General features: G+C 50.0%; 1 long non-coding RNA gene across 7 annotated transcripts in view; it reads left to right on the top strand.

The window, feature by feature from the left end:
* Positions 1–3,511: 3,511 nt before the first annotated feature.
* LOC115506011 overlaps positions 3,512–22,106 on the top strand; it is a 103,101-nt gene continuing 84,506 nt past the window's right edge. For 3 of the 7 annotated variants that reach the window (XR_003966201.1, XR_003966207.1, XR_003966203.1), the window contains exons 1-5: positions 3,512–3,938; positions 10,799–11,045; positions 12,266–12,351; positions 14,632–14,872; positions 19,159–20,445. This is a non-coding gene — a long non-coding RNA (uncharacterized LOC115506011). The other 4 variants (XR_003966208.1, XR_003966206.1, XR_003966209.1 and 1 more) reach the window with 4 other exon arrangements.

Below are 22,106 nucleotides of genomic sequence, written 5' to 3'. Positions count from 1 at the left end.
ATCTCATGGCCCCAGATAGCGTGAGAACAATTGCATTATCAAGGTGCTGGAAACCATTTGTGTTGTTTTATACAAAGTTTTTCCCATGGTTATCTTAGGAAGCTCTTACTTTTTTCCCCATGGGCATTTTTCTGCAAGCATTGTCTGTGTTACTTCCGAACACTTTCAACTACCGTTTTTTAATTTGCTTTTATCCATGTGGGTGCCGGGGAGCAACTTCAGGCTGCTTACTCTTTTCTTCTGTAAATGAAGTTTTCCTTCTAGTATGTCCTGTATCTCAAGAGAATCTCAGAAGTGGAATCCTTGGATCAAAGATATGAAAGTTGTTAAACTTTACCTATCTGCCTAGCAATATAGATACAGATATTTAAATTAATAGACTTACTGGAGCGCCTGGGTGGCTCAGTTCGTTGAGCATCAGACTTCAGCTCAGGTCCTGAATTCACTGTTCTTGCGTTCGGGCCCCGCATCGGGCTCTGTGCTGACAGCTCGGGGCCTGGAGCCTGCTTCGGATTCTGTGTCTCCCTCTCTCTCTCTGCCTCTCCGCCACTCACACTCTGTCTCTCTCTTCTCAAAAATAAGAAAACTAATAAAAAATTCATTCATTCATTTATTCATTAATAAACTTACTAAGTTTTATTTATTTGAGTAATCCCTATACTAAGTAATCCCTTAGGCTCGAACTCACCACCCTAAGACCAAGAGTTTGTGCTCTTCTGACTGAGACAGCCAGGTGCCCCAATAGACTTTATTATTTTTTTTTATTTTTTAAACGTTTATTATTATTTTTTTATTTTTGTGAGAGAGAGAGAGAGAGAGAATGCACAAGCAGGGAGGGACAGAGAGAGAAAAAGACACAGAATCCAAAGCAGGCTCCAGGCTCTAAGCTGTTCGCGCAGAGCCCGACCCAGGGCTTGAACCCATGAACTATGATATCGTGAACTGAGCTGAAGTCAGATGCTCCACCGACTAAGCCACCCAGGCGCCCCAATAGACTATTTTTTTTTTCAACGTTTATTATTTTTGGGACAGAGAGAGACAGAGCATGAACGGGGAGGGGCAGAGAGAGGGAGACACAGAATTGGAAACAGGCTCCAGGCTCCGAGCCATCAGCCCAGAGCCTGACGCGGGGCTCGAACTCATGGACCGCGAGATCGTGACCTGGCTGAAGTCGGACGCTTAACCAACTGCGCCACCCAGGCGCCCCCCAATAGACTATTTTTGAGAGAAATTTTAGGTTTATAAAAAATCGAGTAGAAAGTAGAGCGTTCCTATATACCAACCCCCTGCCCCCACCATATTGTTAACATCTTGCGTTCACGTGGTACATTCGCTACAACTTATGACCCAATGTTAATACATTATGATGAATGAAAGGCCATACTTTATATTCAGGGTCCACTCTTTCCGTTGCATGGTTCTGTGGATTTTGACCAGTGCAAAATGTCACGTACTCACCATGACATTGTCGTGCAGAAGTTGTGCCATCTTAAAAATCCTCTGTGCTCCACCTGTCCGTCTGTCCCTCCTTCCTCCCAAACCCCTGGCAGCCTCACTGATCTTTAGCTGCCTCCGTAGTTTGGCCTTTTCCAGAATATCATACGGTTTCACTCATACAATATGTAGCCTTTTCTGTTAGGCGTTTTTCACTCAGTAAATGCATTTAAGTCCCCTCCATGTCTTTATGTGGCTTGATGCTTCATTTCTTTTTAGTGCTGAATAATTTCCTTTGTCTGGATGTAGCACAGTTTTTGTATCTATTTACCTCCTAAAGGGCACCTTGGTTGCTTCCAAGTTTTAGCAATTAGAAGTGAAGCTGGTATACACATTTGTGTGCAGGTTTCTTCGTTCTTTCTTTCTTTCTTTTTTTTTTTTCAACGTTTATTTATTTTTGGGACAGAGAGAGACAGAGCATGAACGGGGGAGGGGCAGAGAGAGAGGGAGACACAGAATCGGAAACAGGCTCCAGGCTCTGAGCCATCAGCCCAGAGCCTGACGCGGGGCTCGAACTCACGGACCGCGAGATCGTGACCTGGCTGAAGTCCGACGCTTAACCGACTGCGCCACCCAGGCGCCCCTCTTTCTTCTTTTTTTTGAATTTTATTTTAACGTTTTATTTATTAAAGAGAGGCAGGGCAGAGAGAGAGAGGGAGACACAGAATCTGAAACAGGCTCCAGGCTCTGAGCTGTCAGCACAGAGCCCGACGCGGGGCTTGAACTCGGGAATGGGGAGATCATGACGTAGGCCGAAGTCAGACACCTAACCAACTGAGCCACCCAGGTGTCCTGTTGTGTGCAGGGTTTTGAGAGGGCATAAGTTTCAACTCATTTGGGTAGATCCCAGGAACATGATCGCTGCATCCCATGGTAAGACTAGTGTTGCCTTGTAAGAAATTGCCAAAGCTTTATTTTTTCACATTTATTCAGTACTTTTAGTTATAATGCCACTAACACAGTTAATCCTCTAAATAGCCCCTGGTTTGGGAGTTATTAGCTTCTCCTTCTGGTTAGCATCCTCCAGTTGTATTGCTGAAAGGAACTTTGAAGACCTCTGGACTTCTGCATGTCCTGAGAACAACTGTTGTGCTTTGTAGATGGTGGACCCGTATTTTGATTGGCCAGGACCTGGATCACTAAATTCAAGCAAGGCAAACATCAGGGCTTTGAAACCACACTCAGTGTTACAGTGAACCTTCTCCTTACTCTCAAGTCCACCCACTAGTCAGTACCACCACGTCAGCCAGGGATGCCCCAAGTGGTATTTCATTCGAGGACAAGCGCGTTGTGTCTACAGAGTCTCATGGCATTAAGATAGCAACAGCAATAATAAGGGACAACACGGATAACAGCCAGGAATTATCGATGGCTTAGTGTTGTCAGGTTCTTTACATACATTCATTCATTTACCCTCATAGCCACCCTCTGGTGAGGTACCATTGCTAACCACAATGGCGGCTTCTTAGAGATAAGAAGTTCGAGGCTTAGGGAGGCTGGCTAAGTTTCCCAAGCTTCCACAACTATTAGTGATAAAGCCAAATGTGTGCCCATCCGTTCTTGACTCCACTCAACAACATACTACACCATAGTTAAGAGCTGGTGACTTAGTCCGCCGGATCGAGGTTAATATTCTGGGTCTACCATTTCACTAGTCACGTAGTCTTGACTTTGCGACTTTGAGCTGCCATGTGCCCATGTGGAAGGGGGAGAGGAAAACCCACTGTGGGAAATGGTATGCGTTTTCTCCTCAATAGCCCTTGCCTCCCCACCGCATAGAACTGTGATATGTGGAGGTGGTATGGAAGAGGGCCCGGGCCTCAGGGAAGATGGTTTCCAATCCCAGCTGGATGAGATGAATCAAAATTGGTATAAACCAGATATGGAAATGGCGGGCAAGGTCTAATTTCGTGAGGGGAAATGTGCTAGGGAGTGGGCAACTTTCCAACTAAAAAGACAAAGTGTCCCACAAAGGAGGCTCATTCTTATCTTTTTCTCCTGCCTGGATTTAGGGTAAGATACCTGGAGGTGTAGCAGCCATCTTGCAAGCATGAGGAGACAAGTCAACAGAATGAAATGCCAGAGCAGACAAGACAGAAAAAGCCTCGATCTTTGATAGCACAATTGAGCTGTTCCACCAGCCCAAGACAGGAGTCTACATCCAGACTTTCTGTTATTGAAACAATGGCCGCTTCTTTACGTCACTCCAAGTTGTCTTTCATCTGCAGCGGAAAACGTTTCGAATGGATACACAGACTTCCGCCAAAGCACAGCCAGTGTTGGGCTGTGTTGGGCTAGTACGGTGGTTAAGAGCCCAAATTCCAGAGCCAGAAGTCCCAGGTTCCAATCTCGGCTCCACTGTTACTAGGTATAGGGCCTGGGCAAGTCATTTAGCTCTTCTGTGACTCACTGGCCTCTTCTGCAAAATGCTCAGCAAAGGTGTGGTGAGTATTGAATGAAGGATGATGGTCGTTCTTAACCTCATGTAACTAAATATTTATACAATGATTAGAACACTGCCTGACCCATAGTGTCTATGTACCTGTTTATCCAAAAGAAAAAAGAAAGGAAGAGAAGAAAAAAGAAAAGAAGAGAAGAGGAAAAAAAAAAAAAAAGAGAAAAGAAAAGAAAGGAAACCATTATATAGGCCTGGGTTTGGATGTTGATCTAATCATCTGGCCACTTGTTTGAAACAGACTCTTGACCCTTTCACCACTGAGTCTCATGGAGCATGAAACTCCCCCTAAAGTCTGTCTCAAAGCAGCCCCAGCGGTGGTTTCTTTTTGACAGAAAAGGCCCTTAGAGAACTGACTTGTGCAGGAGGAGAGGCTGTGGCCACAAAGTCGTGTCATGAAGCGAATGACCAAAATACCCCAAACTTGCCCATGCAAATGGGTGTGAGTCTCCTGACAGCCCTTTTAGAAGTCTCTAGACTTTCTCGAACTCCCTTTTTGAAAGGGTCTTTCCAGCCAGTGGCTTATTCTTGTGAACCTCATATCTTTTCTTGCAGGGGCAGGGCAGGCGAGGTGGGAGGAAGGGGCGATGCCTGCTTTCCAGGCCCTTCCTTCTCTGCCACGAGGATGAGACAGACCCCTGCCTGCGTGTGAGGGAGCTGGCTTGCCCTGGGTCTCTCCCACTTTCCACCACACACATTGCCACCCTCTGTAGAGATCAGGGTTTGAATTTGGGCAAGGGGTCAACATTTGTTGGAAACATCTTTTGTGAGGTTAAAAAAATCAACTGGTAGATGTGTCCATTAGCAAATCCGGTGATATCTTCCTTCAAAATGTGTGTCCATTTCACCCCTTCTCATCCCCTCTTCCAGTGACTTTACAGACCAGACTGCCTCCCCCTTCTGCCTGGACCACTGCAGTAGCCTGCCTCCAAACGGGCCTGGCTTCTACCCTCCCCTCCCTCCTCTCTCAGCAGCCAGGGAGATCTTTTCAAAATGTAACCCAAATCCTGGGACTCACCTGCTCAAAACCCTTCAGTGGAGTCCCACCCCACCTAGAATAAAATCCAGAATTCCTCTGTGCCCTATACGGCCCTCCCTGTGTGGACCCTAGGCCCTCGCTTTCTTCCTTTTCTCCTTGCTCACTCCACTCTCCGCACTGGTCTTCTTGCTATAGACCAAACATATCTAAGCACAGGCTGGCTTCAGGGCCTTAGCACGGAATGGTCCCCTTTTCCGGAACATTCTTTCCCCTGGATACCTGGCTCATTTCCTCACTGCATTCAGATCTCCATTCAGATGTCAACTCCCAGAGAGACCGTCTCTGACCATCCTCCCCCACTTCAGTATCCCCCAGGCCCCACTTGCTGTCATTCTTCATAGTTCTCATGTCTTGCTGACATTATTACAGATTTGGTGACTTTTTGCATCTCCCAGCAGAATACAAGCCCTGTGAGGAAAGTATGTTGTTTCGTTCAGATTTTCCCAGACCCCAGAATATTCTGCAGCTGGTGCTCAGTAAATATTAAACTAGGTAAGGCCTTTTGGGGGTGGAAACAAGGCAATCTGACAAAGTCCTAAGCCTGATGTCTCTCGTAAACTCGCGAAGCTGGCTCTGCACCTGCTCCTCGGAAAGCTACAGACAGGTTCCGAACAGCGGGAACAACACTGGGTCGGTGTTTAACGTCCCCGAGGGAACCCCCCTGGACGCGCAGGTGACTGGATGACTCCACCCGCATTTGTCTTAACATCCTCTCCCTCGCATCTGGTTCCCATTCCCTTCTTGTGCTTCTGGGCACCAGACAAGCAGCCGTCACGTTTTGGTTCTGTACCAGTCAGGCGACGGTCCTCATCTGTGATGGTTCGAAAGCAAAGGGGCCCCGTTTCTTGACATTCTCCCCATTGAAAGGCGGGATCTACGTCCTTTCCTGGAGTCCTGTGATGGCTCCAGGCAGCGGAGCCGCAAAGGCTCACGCAGCTCCCTCCAGATCTCCTTACTCGCTCCGCGGGAAGCACCAAGGCCGGGGTGCTGAAGAGTCCAAGTGCTGGTGCTCTGGCGTGTGGTCTCAGCTGAGCTCTCAGCCCCCAGCGCTGGCCGACAGCCACACAAACTGCCATTTTGGATGTTCAGACCTTTTGCACTTCCAGATGACCGACCACAGCCCGGCTGACATCTGACTACAAGGGCAGGGGAAACCCCAAGTCACGACTGCCCAGCCCAGCCCTTCCCAAATTCCTGACCAGAAACTCATGAGCGGCCTAAAGCGATTGGTGTTTTCTGATGCCGAGTTGTGCGATAATTGGAACTCAGCAGAACCCCGCCTGCACTCTCTCCCCTCCGTACTAAGCACTATGAGCGAATGTTTCTTTAACACCCTGGTCGTCCGATTTCTCACATGTAAGTTAGGGGTGACCATCTACGTTCATGTGGTGGTTGTAGAACAGAAGCAGGTTTTGTTGCAAACCTAGTCTGGTTCCCAGCACATGCTGTATTTCCTCAAACCTGAGATGCTACCAGTTGGACGACTCCCTGTTAATTTACGTGTCATTAACAGAGGAAGAAATGCCTTCAATTAAACGACTGAGCGCCACTTGTCGGATGCATCCATATTTGGGGAAGGTGAAATTTGAAAAGATGTGTGTCTGGGGATCTTTGGTTCCAAGAATCACACACGCCTAGGTAAGCCCAGGCACAGAATTAGATCCCCAAGTTTGAGTTTGGGCGGAATGAGAGGAAAGCTTGAAGCGAATGTGCCTTCTTTGGAAAGTCTCCAACCTGTCATTCTGCTTGACACGAGAAAACACAAAGACCAGTAGAGGTACCCTTGTGGTCCAGGCACAAACTGTCTTCCCCAGGCTGCTCTCAAATGGGAGAGTTCAAATGCTGTCGGTCACAGTTATTCAGCAAAAACATATTTTGCACAAGGGATGAAGTCAGATCCCCAGTTTTGGCTGTAAGAGGACAAGCTGTTTGTTAGTGGAAGGCTCATCTCTAGTAATAGTAACAGACTGAGCCCCATTTATTTCTCTTCAGGTTTTGAGTCTTTTTTCTTTTCTTTTCTTTTTTTTTTTTTTTTTTTGGACATGAACTAGTAGTGCCTTGTGAGATGCCATCCAGTGAGCAAAAGGAGTCTGGGCAGGGGGCAGAATGATGGCAGAGGGGACTCAGACTACATCTAAGGGAGCAGACACGTTAAGAAGCGTCAGCATGCTAGCAGGCTTGAGGCTTAGCCTTCATACGGAATGCCCCATTTGGCCAGTACAACCTTCATTTGCAAGGTGAGCCCCCTTCAGGTCAGACCAGAGGTTAAGTCTCTTGCTCAAAGTCACACGGCGTTAGTAGGTCAGCAATCCATCAGACACAGAGCTTGTGCTCTTAACCACATCGCTCTGCCGATCAGGGTGTTTCCAAGAATGCAGACGTGAGTTCACATGAGACTCCAGCCAGCCCAGTGCTCAGCACGGCTGTCTTTCCGGTCTCACTTAACAGAGAATTCCTTTTCTGTACCTTCTTTCTTTTGCCAATGTGAGTTTTCCACCGATCAGGTTCTTCTTACCTCCTCTTCTCCTTGGTGAAAACCAAAATGTCTTCCAAGGTCCAGCTGACATGAGGCATCTTAACCCTTGTTCCTACGGGGTGAGTCCGGCACCTTGCCCCTGGGGCAGTTTGGCTGGACCTCCTGGAGGTGCTGGTGGTGTTTCTGTGGGTCGCTCCTCTTAGACTGGAAGTTTCCTGAGGCTCTAGGGTTAGACCTGAGTCTGGATCCCCCCTCTACAGCTTACGACCTGGGTCCTTGGACAAGTTTCTTTGCTTTCCTGGGCTTTAATTTTTGTATCTATGAAAGGTGATAACTTACTTCTCAAGGTTGTTCTGAACATGAAGTGCGTTTGCTTAGATCACACGATAAGGGCCCTAGACTGTCTGTTATTACATGTGAGGTTCTTGCTCAGTGTCTTTGTGCATCATCGCATCTCGTCCTCACAACCACCCTCTGAGGTAGGTTCTTTCACTCTCGTCCCCACTGTACAGATGAGGAAGCTGAGGTAAAACCACGTCCCCCTGGCCCCACAGCTAGAAGATGACAAAACCAGACTCGACTCTTGCCTCTGAAACCTGCTCTCTGGATGGGACCCCATTGGAAACCTTATGTGGACAGAGTTCTGAGGAGGTTTTGTCACCAACCAGCCCCTTGGGGTGTGCTTTAATTAAGGTCTCAATTTCCCACTCCTTCCTATCTAGGAGACCTTGATCCTGACTTATAGGAGAAGAATGCTCCAACCAGCTTTGTCTTGGCGAAATGTTTACATACTGCCCATTCCTGCCAATAACGGCTTCCCTCACCTTCTGGCTCTCTCGGGTGGTGGCTTATCAGCACCATAATTGCCCATTTATATAATGAGCTAAAATCATGGATCAGGTTATTGGCCTTCAAAAGCTCAAGCAAACCCCTAAGTGAAATTCAGATCCCACTTCATTCTCCAATCCAAGGATGTCATGGCCACTGTCATCATGTACCTTGAATGACTTGGCTGGTTGAGTTCCTTTCTGGTTGACTGTATTGCCAATCTCAGGCACCCCCTAAAATGCAGGCAAAAGAAAGCAGGCATTTCTGATATGTTGTTTTCATGTTTTCCTCAAGGAGTGTCAGTTAAAGTCCCTGAACAAAGTGAACTTCATTTTGTTTGCCATAGAGTATTCTGAATGAATAGAGCGAGATCTGTCATCCAGGGGTCTGATGCTGGGCAGGCCCTTGAGAAGACTGGGCTCCTCAGAGGAGAAAGCGGGGCAGGGGTGGGTGGGTGCACTCCATTTGGCAGCAAGGCAGAGATCTTCCTGTTTGAAGATGGATCTGGAAAAAGCCGAGGGGCTCAGAGGGTGCTCCCAGGTTGAATCACAGTCCCAGCTCATTGTGCAGACCAGGCAGCCAGTGCCATGCTTGGGACGGCAGCCATGACGTTGGCCTCCCCTGTTCATGGCAGCACAGGGATTGAAACTGTGGTGGAGAAAGGTATCAGGGCAGAAATTATTCACAACCTGTCCCGTGTCAAGCACTGGGAGAGTCTCCTCAAACATTTGGGGGATTTTCCTTGTATCGACTCATGCTGACTTCTGATTTATTCCTGTTGTCCTCTCTGAGTGATGGGTGACTTCAGTCCGTTGAAATGTATAGAGACCTATTTTATGGCTGAGCATAGGGTCTGTCGTAGATAATGCTGTGTGTGCACTTGAGAGGATGTGTCCTCTACAGGTCTGGGTGGACTGCTCCATAGATGTTATTTGTGAAGGCCCGGGACTGTGCCCGGGAGTGGACGGTGTTCACTCTGCAATGCTCCCGGGGGAAGGGCAAGGGCATACGTCGAAAGAGCTGAGAAGGCACAGCCAGGCTCTGACCCTGGGAGGCAGACATGGTACCAGCTTGTTCTCCAAGTGGCCCGACTAAGAAGAAAAGGCTGAGAGCCCTAGAGGGACCTCTGAGGTCAGGAGAAGATGGCTAGGGATTTGCTCAAGGGCGGGGAATTAACCCATGGAAGGGAGCGGAGCAACCGTGCACCCTTGCAACTCTCTCTCCCACGGCCTCTCTCTTCCCTGCACGCGTTCAGCAAACATCCGTCCGAGACTTGATCTTCATAGTTGCTGTGCTAGGCTGCGGGATAAAGGACTCAACATTGCCCCTGCCCTCCCAGAATCTGCAGGGTGCTAGGGATGCAGATAATTAACGGGCAACCTTGCCAAGCAGGGTGGGGGGCATAGCTGGAAAAGTGCATACCTATCAGAGTATAGTCATTCCTGCCTACCTTCTCCCTCTCTCTTTCTCAGTGACACAGATTCGCAGATAAATGAGAATTTCCACAGGGAAGGTAAAAGATGAAGGAAACGTGGTCCTATCTGTAAACCTATTTAGGAAATAATTTCACGAAGGGCAGGGAACTTGTGAGTTCAGAGAGCCTGGCATGCCAGGACCAAAGAGAGAGCTTTGAAACGTGTGTGTGTGTGTGCGCGCACATGCCCACACTGGACCCTTTTTTACAAACTGGAGAAGATCTGGGCGCCTTTGGAGAATAATGCTTTTTTTTTTTTTTAGTTTATTTTTATTTATTTTGATAGAGACAGAGACAGCATGACTGGGAGAGGGGCAGAGAGTGAGGGGGGAGAGAGGGAATCCCAAGCAGGCTGCACACTGCCAGTGCAGAGCCCAACGCGGGACTTGAACTCACTGATCATGAGTTCATGACCTGAGCTGAAGCCAGATTCCAGGCGCTCTAAGAATAAAGCTTTTAGAATACCTATGGTACAACACTCAGGATGACAAAGGAAAACAATGATGTTAAAATGCAGCTCCATGCAGGGACCTCCATCGCCCACGCCCCTTCCTGGGAGAGGGGGGCCTGGAGGTTTCTGGAGTAGCGGAGAGAGATTTTCAGGAAGAAAGAAAATTCTTTCTACAGTTTGGTAATTCTGTATTTACGGAACTAGCCATCTCCAAGACTCAGATGGCTTTCCCCCCTTTTCCATTTCCCTTGTTGTCCCCCTGGATGGAGGAGCGTGGGAAGTTAAAGGCTGACTTTGATGGGAGGGAGGGAAGCCTGAGGCTGGGTGGTCAGAGAATGTGTTTCTTTGGTAGCCTTTGGGTAACTTGTTAGGATTTTCTACCCTATTTGAGAGTTTACTGAATAGAGAGGACACCCCGGGAGGGGAGGGTGACCCTGTATGGGAGCTGAAGAGAAGCCTGAGGTTCAGGGAGGACCCACGCTCTTCTCTGGCAGAGGCTGTGGGCCCCATGAGACCAGACACATTATGGAGGCAGCCGCTTTGCTTATACCCTGCACCCCCCATCCTTATTCCCACCCTAGGACCCGAGGCTCCACATTTTACCCATGAGACAACACTGAGCAGCGTTAATCCGAAATCACGCAGCTCCAGCTAGAAGTGGGGGAGCTGAGATCTGACTCCACGTAATCCCAGGCTCTGAGACCCTCGTTGCCACTGCACCACGTCCAGCTGCCTGCCGACAGCGTGGAGACCTTGGGTGCGGCTCCTGGAATCAGGTTGCCTGGGTTCCTATCCCAGCTCAACTGTCGAACGGCATGATGATCCAAGGTAAGTTCCTGACCCTGACATTCCCCATCTCTGAAATGAGATGGTTTTATCACCTTCCTCGGGGACTTTTGCTGATGACTTCAGAGATAATGCACTTAAAGCTTTGAGCACGCGAGCCTGACGTGTCCGTGCTCATGAGAGTTGGTTGCTGTGGTTATTATTAGCCCAGCAGGATAAGGAGCAATGTTCGGGGGGCCCTGGTGTGCGGTCGCCCCTCTGTTTACTCCTCCGGCTGGCAGGCGGTCAGGGGTTTGTTTTTCTGGTACGAAGGTTGTCCTCGTGTTCCGGAGTGACCCGGCAGGGCTGAGATTATCATACAACCCCGCACGCCCGGCCAAGTTCGGCGCTCGCCTTGGCAGCCTGCACGGCCTGTGCCACTGTGGTCGAGGGAACCGCTCGTCTTCAGCCTGTTTCTCACTTTGGAGAAGCCTGACCTTCGCTCAGAGTGATCCTCTATTCCCACGTCACACAGTGGCCCGCTCACCCACTCCCTCCCAAAGCACGACATTTGTTACTCCCCAGGGAGGCAATAAGGTCGCGGCGCCTTCAAGACCCTTGTTTTGCCTTCATCTCTTCCTCTGCCCTCCTAACTCTGCCCCCCACTGGTGTTTCTCAGACACTGGAGGGGGGTGCCATGAGGACCGGGAGGCAGCGAAGAACAGGGCCCCTGGCCTCCAACAGCCAGGGCATCGCTGCTCCAAGCTTTAAGTTCCTTGTCGGCAGAACATAGCACGTGGTTTATGTGTACAAGCCTTTAAAAATAGATACAACCTTTCATCAGGTTGGGAGACTTGAATGGTTCAATAGGAAAACCCATGCGAACATATCACAAGCTCTCCTCTTGCTGAGCCCGTGCCTGCCTTCCAGCCTGGCGGTGGCCGCTACTGCTTCGGGCCTCGGGCCGCCCCCCCTCACCTGTCGGGGCTGCGAGGGGCTCAGCGGCTCAGCCTTGCTCCCAGCCCCCAGGGGGCTGCAGACTGAGAGCCTCAGGCTCTGGCCATTCCTGAGTTGTCACAGCAGAGCAGATGGCCCCCAGGAGTCCCCAGCGCCCTGCAGCTCATCCCTTCTTCCGGGCAGGGGCCTCAGGCCTTCCTCTGGCCAACCCACCCCCTTCCCCAGGGGCTGTGGTGCCTTTTGCGCAGCTGGTAGGTCCCTTGCCCTCCACACAGCCTTCTATCTCCCCACTTTGGATCTTGTCCTTTCTGTTTCTTGCTGCCCAGGTGCCCATCTCTGATGGCTAAAATGCGGCTCGACCCAAAGGACCCCTCCCTGAGCTTCACCCGCTGGCCCCGCATCTGGAACAATTGTGCGTATTTTTCAACCTTAAAAATCCACTTTTCAGCCTTCTCGTTTTATGTATGTGACTTATTTGTTACCACGCTCCATAAGGAAAGGTCTCACCCCCACCAGGCTCAGGCAGCTGGGAAAATGGAATGAATGTGAACTTCTCTCTGCACCTCTGTTCTCCCATCTGTGAAATGCGAATGACCATTGTAAGTCGCCAGCCTTCTTAAGAGTTGTCATAAGGCTTAAAAGAGGCTCTTGACGTGAACATCTCCTACCTCATGGTCCTGAACATTTAAAAAGATCAGTGAATGAATGATTGATCGAATGATCGAATGAATGAATGAATGCCTTTATGGTTCTGTTTGCAATTGTCAAAAACAGATAGACTTTTGCTATCATCCGTACTGTCCTTAGGAATTCTGTACTTGTGGCTTGGAAACCTAGGTTCCGGGTTAGACTCCTGAGTCACCCACTTAAGGATGTGATCCAGGCATGAACTGAATCTTCCCACACTGCAGTGACATCATGTAGGACAGGGGTCAGTAAACTATGACCTGTGGGTGACCTCCAACCCACTGCTGCTTTTGTACAGCCCAGAAACTGAAAATGGTTGTTATGTTTTCAGATGTTGCTTACATTTAAAACTTTACATGTTTGCATGTACATTTGATTTAATTTATATATTTTTAACTTTTTTTTTTTTTTTTAATTTTTATTTATGAGAGACAGGGAAACAGCATGAGTTGGGGAGGGGCAGAGAGAGAGGGAGACACAGAATCCGAAGGGGGCTCCAGGCTCTGAGCTGTCAGCACAGAGCCCGACGTGGGGCTTGAACCCACAAACTGTGAGATGGTGACCTGAGCCAAAGTTGGACGCTTAACTGACTGAGCCACCCAGACGCCCCTCATTTTTACATTTGAAAAATAAAAACTCAAAGAAGAATGCTATTTCCTAACACATGAGAACTATGGGAAATTCCGAGTATCTACAGATGGAATTTATTGACAGCCGCCATGCTCGTTCCTTGATGAACTGTCTCTATGGCGACAGGGGGTGCATACCTCACTTGCACTCTCTAAGGCACAGTCGAGTAGTGTGACAGACACCACATGGCCCACAACTCACAATTTTTTACTACCCAGCCCTTTGCAAAAAGACTTTGCCCAATCCCTGGTCTGTGAGACAGGAGCAATGGTGGATACCCACGCCTCTGTGCGGATGAAGTGTTCAATTCAAGTGCCTAGCACCAAGCGGAAACTCTAGAAAAGTCCGTCCCTCCTCTCTCTCCCTTTCCCATCTTCATTCCTTTCCACAGAGAGCTCTTTTATTTCAGGGTCCAAGCCACATAAAACCATAAAAAGAGGACGGCAGGCCGGCTCCCACCATGCCCTGTGCAGACGGGCCTTCAGACAGCAGGGCTGTGTTCGTCGGCTCTGTCCCCTGGCCCTCGGCCGCCCCGGCCAGGCCAGTCTGTGCGGCTGCTGAGGGTGGGGCCCCGTTAGAGCCCCCCCTGTGTCCTCAGGGACGTCTGGGCCATCGTGTAGGGGTGCCCTAGGGAGCTGCCTCTCTTGCATTTATCAGAGGCTGGTGGTTTCCACCCCATCGTTTCTGTTTTGGGGCATTTCTGGAAGCTGGGCCAGTGCCCCACAATAGGTGCCCACAGCCACACGTTAGCTCAGCTCGGGAAGACTGCTCAGCAGATGAAGCCTCTGGGCTGGAATCCAGGGTCTTGGTCCCGAACTGCAGGATGGCACAGAGTCGTGGCCAGACCCGAGGTTTGGGATCTGGTCTGGCAGCCCAGCTCTGCTCCTCACAAGCTCTGGGATGTCCCCGCTGGGCTTCTTCCCTTCCTCTGGAAAGTTGGGGTGATGGTTTCTCCTGCGGAGGGGCATAGACAGGGTTTTCATCATGTAAGCAGGGTTTTGCCTTTTTCTGCACTGAAACCCTATGCCGAGAACAGCGGCTGGCCTGTGGTGAGCACACAGCAAACACCTGTTATTGAAAAGACATCCACTCAAAAGAGAGAAAGTATGTGGCGTGCCTGTCGCATCATCAGCTCGCATGAAATAGTCACACTGCTGTGTCTGCTCTGTACCAGGAATCAGCATGCTACAGCCCACAAGCCAAATCTGGCCCACTGCCTGATGTTGTAAATAAAGTTTTATTGGAACGTGGCCACACCCATTCACTTACCTGTTGTCCAGAGCTGATCTCCCGCAGCAGCGATGGAGCTCCATCGTTGTGAGAGTAACCTGTGGCCTTGTGAAAGCTAAACTACATCCCGTCTGGCTTTTTACAGCAAATCCTCATGGCCCCTGCTCTGAACGTCGAGGCCACCCTGTCCGCCGGTGACCACGGATTTCATTTCCCCCCGATTGCAGTCGTGTGGGCAGTTACAAGTTGAAAACCAGCAGCCAGCTTCAAATACATTTTCTTCATGCCCTCTCTGAAGTACTTCGTTTTTCCTGTGACACCTTAATTCTGCCACGCTATTCCAGCATGCTGAGAATAGACTTCTCAATGCCCTGCGGCTCTCACGGGTAAGGTGGTGTTACTCTCATTTCTGGGTAAGAAGAAACTCAAGCCACCCGTCAATTGCTGGTGTATTCATTAGGGATCGGCCACGTGTCCTGCAATGAGTCTAGGCCTCCTCACAGGAGGAGAGTCAAGATAAAATAAGGATAATGTGCTAGATGCAACTTACTACTTGGTTCCAAGGGATGAAGTGCTGGCCGGGAACCAAAGGAAGGTCACTGTGTCTGGGGCACAGAGTGCATAGGTTTTTCATTGTTGTGAATGGAGGGACCTTGGACACCTTAGTTACCTTCACTTGGCGTCAATTTTCCAATCTGTAAAATGGCAACAATGATACTTCACCACATCAGGTTGTTCTGAAGACTAAATGAGCTCAAGCGCCTGAAACATAGTAACTACTCAGCTATTTTTATAATAAGTCCTTTATTTCTCAGTTTGGGAGAGAGATAGTCAACAGCTTTTTGCTACATGTTGCCACTCCCTTAGATGGTCAGGGCTCACGGTTAGGAGCCTCTTACAACTTTGATTTTGGGGGTGGTGAGAACGATCTTCCTGGGCACCACGTACTAAGGGCTCCCTGTCCACGGTGCCAGCTGAGCAAGGCGGGGTCATTGTCTAGTTACCATTTCATGGTCAGCAGATCTTTTTCGTCTTCCTTTCCCTCTACAAAGACAGAATAACAGGCTTCCAGGTCCCTACGCCCCAAGGAAGAGACTGACCAGGAACCCATGAAGGCTGGGTTCGATGAGACAAGTACATCCTTGCAACTAAAGGTGCAGGAAGTCAGCCAGGACTTCCAGGCGTGGAGCCTGGTCACTTCTGTCTTGTTCATGGCTTAGAACAGCGCCTAGAACATGGTAAACGGTTCATAAATGTTGGGGAGGATAAACAGTCCCCTCTTGTGAATGTCACACTGCCTGCTGTCCTCAGAGGCTCTGGCTTCCTGTGTCTCTTAGACTGTGATGCCATGATGCCAACAGGTGAGGTCCAAACTCAGAGTGAGAGCACACAGCAGCCCTGCCTGGCCCTCCCCGTGTCCCCGGTCCTACCACATTTCCTCTGCATCACCTGTCCAGGCTTCTCATCACTGAGTCTGCTGTTCCCCCTGTGCCCAGGGCTCTTCCCACCATTGTCCCTAGCCCAGCCCTGTAAGGTGCAGGAAACCAGCCAACAGGACCCTGGCCCCAGCCACATCTGGATCTCCAACCTCAATCTCCATCTATACCGGGGAATGTGAAATTACAGTCTGCAGGCCAGATCTGGTCAGTGGTCGGTTTTTGTAAGGACCTTGGACTGAGAATGGTGTTTACATTTCCAAAGGGTTGAAAATTTTAAAAAGAATGCACAACAGAGACTATATGGCTGACGAAGCCCAAAACACTGACTCTCTGGTCCTTCATGGAAAAGGCTTGCTGACTCCTGGCCCAGATAGTCCTCTGATACACTAGCCGGGAGGACGGACTGTGTGAACCAGGCCCCGTGTCAGGGCTTCAGGCTCGGAGTTATTTCTTGCCACTTACCAACCCCGAGACAGGTGGGGTTCTCGTCCCTTGTAGAGATGGAGGAAACTGAGGCATAAGAGGTTAATTCACTTGCCTGAGAATCTAAATAAATGGCAGAGCCAGGATTCAAACCCAGACAGGCAGATTTTTTAAAAAAAAAATTTTTTTTAACGTTTATTTATTTTTGTGACAGACAGAGACAGAGCATGAACAGGGGAGGAGCAGAGAGAGAGGGAGACACAGAACTTGAAACAGGCTCCAGGCTCTGAGCTGTCAGCACAAAGCCCGACGCGGGGCTCGAACTCACCGACCGTGAGATCATGACCTGAGCCGAAGTCGGACGCTTAACCGACCAAGCCACCCAGGCGCAGACAGGCAGATTTTTCAATCATGGTGCCATTTTTCTTCTGGACACTGCCTAGCACAAGCTTTAGGACTCGCCCATACTCTGTCCCATTCCGGACCCCTTGTCGCGGAGATGAACTTCAGAAAACACCGCCCTCTGCCAGCATGAGTTTCTGTCTTCCTCTGACCCACAGTCAGTGACCAGGTGTTTGGTACCCCTGCCTCCTCTCCCCTCCCGGCCACCCCCCAAGACAGTTCATCTCCTGTGGGGCCGACAAGGCTGTGCTGCCTCTGTCTGCCCCACGCAGTGGCCTGGAACCCTATTCTGTCCTGCTCCCTGAGTCCTGACGCTTTTCCATGAGCTGGGCCTGAAGTTGTTCCCACTGAGTCTCTCTTCCTGGGGCATCCCTGTGCCCTCTTGTCTCTGCTTCCTTCCACCCATCTTGTCCCTCCCATGAGGAACTGGATCCATGGCCTCGGGTCAAGAGTGCACACGTGGGAGGTGCAGTTAACTCCTGGTACCGGGCCTGGACCCTTTGTAGCCCAAGGACTGCGGCTGAGATCCTCCCCTCCTGGGAGAAAGGGGAGAAGCTCCAGGGTTCAGAGTAACATGGAGGACAGCCCAGAGGTGGTGTTGCAACCCAGGGGAAACATTGCACTTCAGGGCTGTGCAGGTGGAGTGGTGCCTTGCGATCAACAGTCTAAGCGCAGGGGCACAGGAGGGGTAAGAATGGAAAGACAGCTGCCAAGAGGAACAGAGAGCTTCTCAAATCACCCCCAGCCGGTCTCCTCCCCACAGCACCAGCCCGGCTTTGACAAAACCCGCCCTTCCGGTAGTAGTCCCTCCACCTTGGCTGGAAATCACTGTGTGCAGAGTGAAGACAGAGGCCATCTTCTAGTGTGACCGTGGACAGGTTACTTAGCGCTCTGTGCCTTACATTCCTCTTTTTTTCAGATGGTGATGGTGGTAAGTACGTGGTAGGGTCTTATTCATAGATCACATGCTCCTGGCACTTAGTAGGTGCTGAGTGTGAGAATGACTCCCCCGGGGGATGCTGAATTGTGAGCTCTTCCCAGGTCATCCTGGGAAGGATGCTCTCAAGAACGCTCTGCAATTGAGGATGTACGGGAGGCCCCTAGGTCAAGGCTGACAGGAGAGGCCTCTCAAGGGCCCGACCAACATGCTGTGTTTCTCCTTCTGACGCTGAAGAGGCAGACTCTCTCCAGACTGGAGAGTCTCGCCAGCGTCTCAGACTTCTGATTCCCCTGGCTTCGTATCCACCTTTCTGTGGTCTTCTCCATCCTTGTTAATGACAACGCCAACTCTTCAGTCGCTCAGCCTTGGAGTCAGTTAACCTTGGTCTCCCCATCACTCACCTGTCCTATCCAGACCATCAGCAAACCATACCCAGAATATCATGCCCTCTCACCACCCCAAAGCCCCTACCTGGGTCCCAGCCGCCGTCATTTCTTGCCTGCATTAGTACGACAGCCCTTGACGGGTCTCTGCGTCTGCCCTTTGCCCCTCTACAATCTGTTCTCACAGCAACAGCCAGAGTCACCCTTGGAAATCAAGCCGGGGCACATGACCTTTCTGCTTCAAACCCCTCCGCAGTCTTCCCATCCTGTCCAGAGTAAAAGCCACGGGCCTTGCAATGGTCTGGGAGGCCCATGTGAACCAGCCCCGCTACCCTGACCATGCCCTCGTTCCTTCTGTCCTCTTCATCCCACCTGCCATCCTGCCCCTGCCCTCTCGCAGACACTTGAGCTCTGCTCAACAGCTTTCGCTCTTGCTGGACTCCCTCATCACCGCTCACTCCCTTAGTTCTTCCAGGCCTTTGTTCTGGCCTTCCACCTCAGCCAGGCCTCCCCTGGCCACTATTTCACATTCACCGTCGTCCCCCCCCCCCCCCCACCACCACCACTCTGCAAGTCTCATTCTTCTCTTTCCTGCCTTTATTTTTCTCCGTTGTTCTTGGCACCTCGTACCGTGCCTCACGATTGTGTGAGTTGATCCATTAGTGCCCCTTATCTCGCTGGAGATTCAATTCCAGGGGGGCAGGGATTTCTGTCTTAGCCCCCGCTGAGAACCCCACCTGTGACATGGTAGCACTCTGTAAATATTTGTGGAATGAATGAATGACCTTAGACCAAAGACAGCCGGCACAGAAAATAAACCTCTATTTCAAGCAAAAGCCCTTTGGTTTTATATATATATATGTGTATATATATGTATATATATATATACACACACATACATATATATATGTAAATATATGTGTTTTATATATTTATATATGGCTGAAAGTTTCAAGCATGTATATCATATATAGACATAGCATGTATATCAAGATATATATAAAAAGTTCATGTGTGTATATATATCTCTCAAAGACCAAAATATATTTTATATATATAACCGAGGTGCCATGTTTTTTGCAAAGGAGGACACTTTCTGGCTTCCCTGGCTGCCTGCCAAGATGCACTCAAGCCGTGATGTACAGTCAACGGGGCACTTTTCGCCTCTGGTTTTCCAGAGTGGAGAGCACATCATTGCCAGGAAGTTTCTGCCTCACTCTTAGTTCCCCAGGGTGGCCTGCCAGTCACCGGTGTGGTACCTCAGACAATGGAGATGCAGGGGCCGTGATTCCCTGCCTGTATGTCAAGGTCTTCGACGCCTACTTGTGCATGAGCTGGAAGAGGCGTGCCCGTCTCAGAGTGTGAAGAGCTGGCGAAGTCCCCACGGTTTCTCTCCGTCTCCTGGACCCACTTTCCCCTCTTCACAGTGGCTTCTTTGTGTCCCCCAAGGGGCCATCTCCTGCCCCTCCAGCTCATCTCCAGCTCGTGGCTTTGCCGACTCCTCACCTACCTGTGCTGTTTTCTGTACTGCATAGAACTGGGTCCTCCAGGAAGACATATTGGAGTCCTGACCCACAGCAACTGTGAGTGTGACCTTATTTGGAAATAGGGTCTGTGCGGACATAATCCAGTTTAGATGAAGTCATTCTGGATCAAGATGGCCTCCAATCCAGCCATGGTGTCTTTGTAAGAGAGATGGACAGACGGGGAGAAGGCCGTGTGAAGGCAGGGGCAGACATGGGTGGGGACGCTTCTGCAAGCCATGTGGTGTGTAAGGTTGCTGGCCCACCACAAAGGCTAGAGGAGGCCAGGAAGGACCTTGCCTTTCAGGTGTCAGAGGGAGCATGGCCCCATGGACACCTCGATTCAAGACCTTCATCCTCCGGAACTGCAACAGAATAAAGTTCTATGGTTTTAAGCCTCCCAGTCTGTGGAGCTTTGGCCACCCCAGGAGACCCACACACTCCCCTCCACCCTTCAGTCTCCTCCTCAGTGTCACCTCTTTGTTGAGTTACCCACCCGGGGCACATTTTACCATTCTTCCACCAGGTGCTTATTACCGTGTGTGATTCTGTTTTGCAAGCTTCCCCTGGTGCTCATAAGCCCTCTGCCGTGTCCATATTGCTCACCGCATGTCCTCAGTCTCTAACACAGCATCTGCACACAACTGGGTGGGCAATAAAGTATTTGTAGGACGCATGCATTGCAGTCCAGGGGAATCTTCCGGACTTACAGAATTAGTTCGTGTCATAGAATCTCCAGTCAGAAGATGACCCTGGGTACTTCCCCTAGAAATCCTCAAAGTGCAATTATTCAAATCGAGTTGTTCAACCCAAGTCAGTTGCAGTAAAACAAGAGAGACTTGAGAGTCGGTGAGTACTTTCCCAGCCAGGGTCTGTTCTCACTGCTTAGCCTGAATGTGTTTTCCTGCCAAGAATCAAAAATGAGTTTTACCAGGGGGTTAGCAACACCTTAAATAGAAGAAACACCTCCAAAAATACAAGTTCTTTCGCACTTACCCTCCTCCTCAACCTCCCTCCCAGCCGCCCATCACGGAGACCTCCCAGTCTTGTCTCCGAGCCCTATTTCGGACCTCTCCAAATCCTGTGGTATTTTCCCTTCTTGGGCTTTAGATGGAGATGTCCGGTAGGTGCTTTTAGGTGGTTCTAGAATTGACATCTCTTCCGAGACTTGTCTGGCCCATGAACTTGGAGGTTTGGCCTCTAGTGAATTCAGAATGGCCTTTATTGAGCACCTACAATGTGCCGGCTGTGCACAGCAGGGAAGTTTTACAGTCTGTAGCCTCCTTTCCTTTCCATGTAATCTGTTCCAGAAATCTATGTTTGCCATGAAGTGATCTCACTTCAGCGCTATTTTACTGATGAGGTAACTGAAACTCAGAAAGGTTAAGTAATTTGCCTAAGATCACACAGTCAGTAAGTGGTAGAGCCCTTTGCAAACCTGGGTCTGACTTCCGAGCTAGTGGGGTTTGTGTTTTTTCCTCTAAATTTACAAACGATAAAAGCGACCCTAGTCAGAAATTGCGTTATTGATAGCAAGGAGTTTTATTTTATAAGGATTCGGCTGTGCCTGGGACTGTGGTATCAAGGGTCATCCAGGAGCCTGTTGGGGGGTGTTTATGGACCTGGGACCCTTGATAGGCGCTCAGGACACTCCATTGACCTTCCAAGCACTCTGGCTGGGGGGGTCATCTGCTCCCAGCCCTCTACTTCCTGATTCTGGGCATTAGACTGGCCATTTCTCTCCTCCAGCCTCGGTTTCCCCAACCATAAAATTAAAACTCAGATTCAGTGATCTTTGAGCAGCTGTCCTGCCCTGATAACCTAGGACGTTAGCACCCTGGGGCTGCAGCCACCATTCTCCCATGCCCCTCCAAATCAAACCTTCCACTTATTCCTGGAGCCCATGGTCTAGTCATCCATGCAGGTCCCTGCTGTCAGAGGCCCCCCTTCCCCATCTCTCCCCACTCCCGCAGTTCACATCCTCTTCTTTCCTGGAGCCAGTCCTGCTGGGACAGGTTTCTTCTCCTCCCTGTTCTCCTCTAAAACCTACCTCATTGGCTCATTGTGAGAATGACCCAAAACGAAGCCAGAACCAGCATCCACGGCTTTCTAGGGGCCGAGCTGTGTGGCGTTGGCCCAGAGGCAGACTCTGGAGCTCGGCAGTTGTGCTCAAATCTTGGCCATGACACTTACCCCTTTACCAGCTGTGTGGGTATGCGCAAGTTGCTTTACTTCTCTGTGCCTTAATTTTGTTGTTTTTTTTTAAGCTTATTTATTTATTTTGAGAGAGAGCAAGAGCAAGCGAGCTTGGGGAGGGTCAGAGAGAGAGGGAGAGAGAGAGAGAGAGAGAGAGAGAGAGAGAGAGAGAGAGGGAATCCCAAGCAGGCTTTGTACTGTCAGCACAGAGCCCACTGCAGGACTTGAACTCACAAGCTCTGGGATCATGATCTGACCCAAAATTAAGAGTCGGACGCTTAACTGACTGAGCCACCCAGGCGCCCTCAGGTTTT

This window comes from Lynx canadensis, chromosome F2, assembly GCF_007474595.2.
Source record: "Lynx canadensis isolate LIC74 chromosome F2, mLynCan4.pri.v2, whole genome shotgun sequence".
Lineage (NCBI taxonomy): Eukaryota > Metazoa > Chordata > Mammalia > Carnivora > Felidae > Lynx > Lynx canadensis.
This window is presented reverse-complemented; position numbering and strand designations above follow the sequence as displayed.